We start from the raw sequence: 9,239 nt of genomic DNA, 5'->3' as shown, positions 1-9,239 counted from the left end.
CCTATACTTTAGAATATTATATTCAAAAGGCCATGCTTGGGTGGTGTTATAAATAGAGGGTCTTATACATGGAGAAGTTGCAAGTTTTTTGGTCTAAAAAACTCATTCTTTATTCTCTCAAAACTCGTAAGCACATAGGAGCTTGGAGCTCCCTCCTCTTTTGAAGACATTACTTGCTTTTGGTGCCCACTTTGTGTCTTCCTTTTAGTGCTTAATTGTCTAAGCACTTAAGGCTTACAGAACAAAGTCATACAAGAAGAAAACTAGCATTTTGAGTACCTTATCTTGTTGGTGGATTACTTCTAAAGAAGATCAAGCTTCTTGTTCTTGCCATCTACTTCAACACCCCAAATCCAAGAGGGTCCAAAGGCTACAAATTTTGTTATTTCTAAACACCATATTGTTGTTGTAACATCATTCTAACCTATTTAAAATGATCCTTGATAGTTTGTTTTGTTGTCATACTCAAAATTTATAAGAAATTTTAAAGCTTCTGTTGCCGTTTTTTTTTGTTGAAATACTATATATTTATGCAATAAAAATCCCTTCAGTGGTATCAGAGTCATCTTTTAAATGTTAGAATGATTTTTCATGTTATGATAATCTTTGGTTTTTGGAAAACAAACATGGATTTCTTTTTGGCTAAAGAAATATACATATTTGTTTTCTTTGACAACTTATTGTTAAAAGTATTTATTTTTATATAACCATTTTTTCATGCATTTTGGTTATATAAAGGTTGCCTTAGAAAAAAAAAAGTTGTTTGTTGGTATGTTTGATATGTTTGTTGTGTATAAACAAACCATTAGAACACTTGTGGTTACTATTTATTCATATAATGATGTAATAGATAAATAGGTATTATTTCATGTGTTTATTTTTATATTTAATAAATTAGTTTTAGAATAGTTGTATTTTATAAAAATGTAACAAGATGGAGTTTGCAGATCTTATGAAGATATGAAGACATGGAGCCTTTTTTTGAAGACCTTGAAGTGTCCTATTAAGTCCTTTAGGAAATGACTTAATATTTGTTGTGATGACTCGCAACAAATATTACTAGAAAAATGGGTTTGTTTATACACTTTAAAATGCATGCATGTGATGGTTATTTTGCTGGTTGTAAAATGTTGTATGTATGAAACTATGTTTGCCATGCAAAAACATTTTCACAAAAATAACATCAAACTTGGGGTTTAGAGTTTTATATAAAAGCTTCAACATAAGATGTCAAAATTGAGTTTCTTTGTTAAAAAGATTTTTTTAAACTCTAAAGTACATAGAAAAAATTTTAAAGATATAAAAAGGTTTAAAATATATTTTTTTTAAACTTAATCTAAACTCCATATGTAACACCCATAAAAATTTGAGCCAATTTAAACTTTTAAAACATTTCAAATCCATTAAACATTACAAGCTTGTTTTCAAAAAATATCATATCAGAGTATCCCAGAAACAAATTCATAAAAACTGAGGAGCTGTACAATCACGCCTTAGCCTTGCCCCGATCTCCTGAGGTACCTGAAACAATAAACCGAAACTATAAGCCCGAAAGCTTAGTGAGTTCCACCAAAATACCGATACACATACAGTCCACATAATCATGTCAGCAACATCATAACATAACAAACTGAAATAGCATAAAATTGGTCCACAACTTTACAAACTGGATCACCCCCTGGGCCCACAGTGTGAGTCTGGATTGCTTCCAGCTCACAACTCACATCTGGCTTGCCATCGAGCCCATAGTACGAGTCTCCTTTAGCCCATAACTAGAATGCTCCCGGGTTTGTTGGATTACCGCACGAAGCAGTCTCACCTCAACCCATCCCACATAACATATCAACATGTATCATAACTAATGCACATACATATAATCATACAGTATCACAGGTAGTCCTATAGATCTACCCAACTAGCATATCAACTGGAATACATCACTAACTCAACTCATCATATCAATAACTGCTAGGATATCAAATCCAGTGGGCCAGCCTTGGTGCCTTAGACCCCTTAGTATAGTGAGGATAACTCACCTTGCGAATTTCAGCTCGGTAACTAAACTCCAACTCTCAGATCACGACCACAACTCCACCACCTATTATCATAATAGACTCATACTCGTAGGTTCTCAACCTTCCAAGGTACCTCATAAGTCAACTAGTCAATCCCTTGGTCAAAGTCAAAGTCACAGTCAAGGTCAACAGTCCATGTTGACCCTTACTCGTCGAGTACCCTCGACTACTCGCCGAGTTCTTCGGAATACTCGTCCACTCGCCGGGTCCCCGGAGTGACTCGTCGAGTTCCTATGGTTCACGATCGAAGCCCCAAGGACACTCGTCAGGTTTTCCTTCTTGCAACTCGACAGGTTCACACACATTCATCAATTTAGGGAAACATTAACCGACTCACCGAGTTGTTCATCCAACTCATCGAGTCTATGAAAATCTTCATTGGGATCGCCGAGTTGTTCATCCAACTCTTTGAGTTCTATGCCTATCTTCATGTGACTTGCCGATTCCCTTCAGTTCTTTAACCATGCAGACACTTTTTAAGCCATGCCAAGGCCCTAAATTGCATATCCAACTTCCTTGGGTATGCTTATCATGTAAAGTTGCAAACTTTACGTGCATGCAAGGATTTAATACCCTAAAATGGCACAATTAAACTTGCAATGAAGTCACATCCTTGAGAGAAAGCTCATACTAGGCAAAGCTGATGACTTTTACGAATCTAGAAGCCAAGGGGAGTCTAGATCTGAAGCTACAACTTCAGATCTTGGCTTAAACACAAGAATGTCACACCCCAAAACCAAGAACGGCGGAAACGTTCAGGGGTGGAGGACGTCATGTACAATATCACAACAATGCAAAGTAGTAAACAAGCAACAACATCATCCATTGCATTAAAAGTAATTGTTTAATACATGTGTGTTCTTTAATAGTAATAAGACACCAAAATATGAAATCAAAATAAAAGACGAGTCTTGTCTGTGCTCCGTCTTCTCAAAACCTAGCCATCGTACCTGTCTACTGGTGACCTGAGAATACAAGTTATTTTGAAAGCGAGTATCAGCATAAAGCTGGTGAATTCATAAGTATTTAAGTGTCATTGCCTTGTTTTGGAAAGCTGTTATGAATGCCATGTAAATCTTTGAATGAAACATTTGATATAAGTATGAAAATCCTAGAAAATCCCATATTTCCTATTAGTACCAGAGTAGTCTTCTACCAAGACCCGAATGTTTTGAAAGTAGCCTTCTACCAAGACCTGTATGTTTTGGAAGTAGTCTTCTACCAAGACCTGTATGTTTTGAAAGTAGTCTTCTACCAAGACCTGTATGTTTTGGAAGTAGTCTTCTACCAAGACCTGCATGTTTTGCTGTAACAAAGATGGTTTTTCCCCTTTATGACTACTATTAACAATATATAGTCTACCTCCTCGTGTATGTGAATGTATCACAAAATAAAAGTAATAGGGAAAATATAACCATAAAATTATTATCCTTTTGCATTAGGATAAACACGACATCGCGACTGCCGAAATGTATAACCTCGAACATCCGTAGATTGTTCATTTTCCTCTGTAGCTGGCAGTAGGTTTAAGGAATGGTTAGTCCCGTAAAGGTACTCCTAGTATAAGTATTAACTGTAGGCATCCGTAGATGTTCATTACCTTTGTTTCTAACAGGTGCGTGCCGGAATGGTTAGTCCCGTAAAGTATCCTTTTGTACTAGGATCGACAGAACTAAACTACACGTATGATATGTAATAGTTTCTAGGTACAAGTATCCATCTAAGTGTATCCATGTAAGTGTATCCATGTAACATGTAATGTATAGTATAGACTCATGAATGAACTGACTCCGGTGTAATTCCTTGTAATAGGAATAATGTCTTGTATCTCTTAACTATCCCTATAATAGTTAACTGGAAGGTAATTGATGTCCAAGAAGGTTTATACAACCTTGCTACGCAAGAATGTGGGAACTGAATGAAGGATGAAAGCTATCATATCAATACATATATATAAGAACATAAGTGTATAGATATAGTTTTGATCAAGAGGATGAAAATGGTTTTGTAAGACATTTAAGAGTTTTGAACAATAATTAACAATGACTTGATGTCATTTTAATAAACATTTCAAAAGTAATACATTTGATAACAAAGTATTTTTAAGAAAGAAAACCATTTCATGAATCACTGATGTGTGTGAAACAAACTAGTTTTAATCCTACTTACTTAGACACAAAATAAACACACGAAAGGCAGTGTACCTATCGATTAGTAATATATTTCAAGCACGTAGGGTATCGAACACAGGGAACGGTAAACAATTAAAATAAATGCTAATATTATCAAAATAAAATAAGTAATAGAAAATGGGTTTTCTCTAGTTTTGCAAGACTAGAAACTTAAACAATTAACTAAAATTTAAACTAAGAAACTAAGAACTAGATAAACAAAGATTCAACTAAATTCAATAACGAAGGGAACTTCTGTGTAGTTCAACTCAATTGATCCTATGGTTGATATTATGGTAATAGTACAATGGATTAATTCTTTTATTGGCTACCGATTCAAGTGATTAGATTCACGTTCGCTGCACTAATCCTTAGAGAACAAACTAACTCAAACAATGGCCAGTTGTCTAATTTAATTCAATTCACTAGGTTATTTATTCAGGTTAATTAAGACTTGTAATGGTCAACTAAATTGGCCCTTTAGTTAACCTCTTGTTGATGGTTCATCACACAAGCTCACACATGAATTTACCTATTTTTCTTATTAATTCTAGTTTCATGTTCATTAATCCTAGACATATGATAAAGTGGTCACATAAACATATGAGGTTAACAACTAAGAGATGTTCATGCAGCTCAATTATCTTCCTATTAACAGAAAAATAGTTATCATTCACACATAAGGTTCTTTAAGAAGCTAGAATCAACAAAATCACCAATATTACATCAATCCTACCATAAATCAAACCATAATCACAAAATCATCTATCCTAAACAGAAGTTAGGAGTTTTTAGCTCATATCTACAGCAAATAGCAAACTAAAAACATAATCTAATGATTGAAACATGGTTTATGCAAAAGATTAAGATAAAAGTAGTGTGTTATTGCCTTTGATCTTCTTCCAGTTTGATATCTAGGTTGAAATCTCGAAAACCACAGCTTCTAAGAACCCTTCTGGCCTCCAAAAATCGTCCTAAACTTCCCCCATTCGTTAGGGTTCGAATGAGAAGCGTTTCTATATTTATATTCTGAAAACAAGGGCTACTCAGCGAGTCCAGTGACCTACTCGGCGAGTTCGTCACTTAAAACCCGTGTACGGCAAGTCAGCGCGTCCAGAATCGCGAAAGTTCGATACAACTCGCCGAGTAATCGACCCTACTCGCCGAGTACGTTTCGAATCAGCATTTTCTCAAAACACAAAAGTCGTCCGAAATTGTGTTTAATTTTCAGAACATTTTGAATCTCGTCAATCGGAGTTACGGTTCATGAGATATGGCCAAAACACTAACGAGGGGTCAAGTTGTCTAGCAACATCCTTCTTTCTTCAAAATCCAAGATCCAAGCTTCCAATCGCTAGTTCCGTTTCCTTTTCCATCCGAGCATGTAATTGTTGCTAAAAAATGAAATTCTAAACTAATTAAGCACCTTTTGCTCATCAAATGAGATAAAATCAACATAAAGTATTAAGATAATGCATGAATTTTATAACTAAATATGTCCATATCAATCACATTTTGAAGTATGTGAAATCTACTGGATGAAAACACAGTTAAAAATCACATGTGATTGATTCATTAACATGTTGTTTTCTACTTGTATCCCCCCTGATTAATGCATTTTAAAATCATTTGAAACATTGATTAAGGGGTATGAACTCACATGTAGACGGTGGTTTGGATGAACTGAATGATGTAGGATAGTTAGGTGACAAGTGAAGACTTGTTCACACCCAATGATCCTAGTTAACATATAATCACACATATATGTATCCAAATAGACTTTAAACCACTAATTGACAAAGTTAAGACATCCTAAGGCATGTAAAACACCTTATATAAGTGCTACAAGTCATAAGGATTGAACCTAAGTGCTAAAGGACCTTGTTATTGTGTTTGGGGTTCAAGGGTAAACTCCTTTGGAGTTTACGGTTTTTATGACCTTGACCTAATGAGTTTACGGTCGTAAACTTCTCACTTTTTGACCATAAGTTGTTTTGAGGTTTTGCAAGTCCTTTAGAGCATTTCTACTTGATGGTTAGGCCTTTGGAAGAGATTAGGGCATCATTACACTCCTTTGAGGAGTTTATGGCCCCAAGGCCGTATCCTTTTGGGTTTACTACCTTAAAACCATATGGAAAGTGGTATTTTCATGTTTTCAAGTCCTAAGCACTTCAAGGTAATAGTCTAGGTTAGATTCTAGGCATAAGGAAGAAATAAGGGACACTTATTCTCACTTTGGGGTGTTTACGGTTTTGGGAGCTTCCCAAACCGTAAACACATATAAATGGGAGACTCTTGTGCTTTTTATGTGATAAACTCATCAAGGAAGGATTTAGACGTGTCCCTAAGGCTGTGAAGGACTAAGGCACCCTAAGGCACACTTTTGGCCCTTAAAGAAGGGTTTACGGTTCAAGAGGTTCTTGAACCGTAAACACCTTTGATCTTGGTGTTTCCTTGAGTTTCTTTGATGAATAGAAGTATAACAAGCCTTACAATACACTAGGGTAGGAACACTTACTAGTTGGAAGCTTGAAAAGGTGCTAAGGGCCCAAGAACACTATTGTGTGTTCTTAGTGTTCTTGGTGTTTTGGAAATCTAATCAAAACATGAAATTTGATGGATTAAAAGATGTATAATCACTAGTTGTTATGATCTAACAACAAATCAAGCCAAGAAGTACTTACGTTTTCGGGAAATCAGGTGAAATACGGAATGGTAGTTGAGAGTGTTTGGAGTTTACTCTTGAGGTTGAAAGTTAGAAATGAAGTACTTTGGGGAGTAAACTCATGCTTAAGGCATGAGTTTATGGTTTTTGGAGGGGTTTACGACCCAAACATAAAAGTTTGGCCATGACTCTCTTAACTACGCGGTACTTGCGGTTCTGGAATTTCAAGACTCGAGACGGCATTTCCTTTCACCCGTTCGTTTAAAGATTAATTATTAAAATAATCAAACGAACTTTAAATTTTCTAAAAACAAATAAAAGTGAACTTGACTTATAATTTGAAATGATTGACTTCTGGGTTTTACCAAATGAAGATTTCAGGTTGTCACATCATCCCCTCCTTAGAAGGAATTTCGTCCCGAAATTAGCTTTTTAAGCAAACCAGTAGTTACAAATAACTAAGCAAAAAGATGAGGGTATTTCAGTTTCATCTGATCCTCACGCTCCCAAGTGAATTCCGGTCCTCGTTTGGCGTTCCAGCGAACCTTCACTATCGGGATACAACTTTGTTTCGTTTGCTTGACCTCTCAGTCCATGATCTATATTGGTTCTTCCACGAAGTTGAGGCTCTCGTTGATCTCGATCTCGTCGAGTGGGATAACAAGAGTCTCATCGGACAGACACTTTTTCAAGTTAGAGACGTGGAAGGTAGAATGTACGTTACTGAGTTCGAGCGGTAGATTGAGTTTGTAAGCTACGGGGCCGATTCGGGCAAGAATCTCAAAAGGCCCAATGTATCTTGGATTGAGCTTCCCACGCTTTCTGAAGCGTATCAAGCCCTTCCAGGGTGAGACCTTCATTAGAACATGGTCGCCCACCTGGAATTCCAATGGTTTCCTTCGCTTGTCAGCGTAGCTTTTCTGTCGGTCTCTAGAGGCTTTCAATCGTTCACGAATTTGAACGATCTTCTCTGTCATTTCCTGAATGATCTTCGGACCCGTGAGAGTGCTTTTGGGAACTCGTCCCTTAGCTAACTGGGTATCACCCACCTCAACCCAGCACAGAGGGGATCTGCACTTTCGGCCATAGAGGGCCTCGAATGGAGCTGCCTTTATGCTCGTGTGATAACTGTTGTTGTAGGAAAATTCGACAAGGGGTAAATGAGTATCCCATGCTTTCCCGAAGTCTATCACACAGGCTTGCAACATATCTTCTAAGGTTTGGATAGTTCTCTCACTTTGTCCGTCGGTCTATGGATGGTATTCTGTACTCATGTCCAGCCTAGTTCCTAGGGAACTTTGTAACGACTGCGAGAACCTAGAAGTGAATCTACTATCTCTGTCTGAGATAATAGATATTGGAACACCGTGCAGTCATACAATCTCCCTAATGTAGGTTCTCTTAAGTTTCTCCATTTTGTCGGTTTCTTTGATGGGTAGGAAGTGTGCAGACTTGGTGAATCTGTCGACGATGACCCATATGGAACCAAGTCCACCCGTTGTCTTGGGCAACTTGGTTATGAATTCCATAGTGATCCGCTCCCACTTCCATTCTGGTATCTTCGGTTGCTGTAGAAGACCGGAGGGTTTCTGGTATTCAAACTTTACCTTCGCACAAGTAAGGCATTTACTTACGAAGGTAGCAATATCTGCTTTCATGTTAGGCCACCGGTATAACTTTTTAAGATCTAGATACATCTTATCTGAACCTGGGTGGACAGAATAACGAGTGTTGTGAGCTTCGGTCATGACCAAGTCTCTGAAGCGACCGTGTTTCGGTGTCCAGATTCGATCCATGAGGTATAAGGCTCCGCCACCCTTGACTTCCAAGTTCTTATCCATCCCTCTCAGGGATTCACTTGCCAAGTTTTCTGGTTTCAAAGCGTCGAGTTGAGCCTCCTTAATTTGCGTGGACAAGTGTGAATGGATAGTTAGAGTCAAAGATTTGACTCTACGACCAGAATATTCTTTCCAACTTAGGGCGTCGGCTACTACATTGGCCTTACCCGGATGATAACGAATTTTGCATTCGTAATCACTGAGTAGCTCGACCCAACGTCGTTGTCTCATGTTGAGCTCCTTCTCGTCGAAAATGTGTTGTAGATTTTTGTGGTCTGTAAAGATCGTGATTTTTGTACCATACAGGTAGTGTCTCTAGATCTTCAGAGCAAACACAACTGCTCCAAGTTCAAGATCGTGGGTGGTGTAGTTAACCTCATGTGTCTTCAGCTGTCTCAAGGCATAGGCTATGACTTTACCTCGCTGCATCAGAACACATCCGAGTCCATGATTTGATGCATCGCAATAGACAACGAAGTCTTCTATTCCT

This window comes from Lactuca serriola, chromosome 5, assembly GCF_051521515.1.
Source record: "Lactuca serriola cultivar US96UC23 chromosome 5, Lser_US96UC23_V15, whole genome shotgun sequence".
NCBI classification, from domain to species: Eukaryota; Viridiplantae; Streptophyta; class Magnoliopsida; order Asterales; family Asteraceae; genus Lactuca; species Lactuca serriola.
This window is presented reverse-complemented; position numbering follows the sequence as displayed.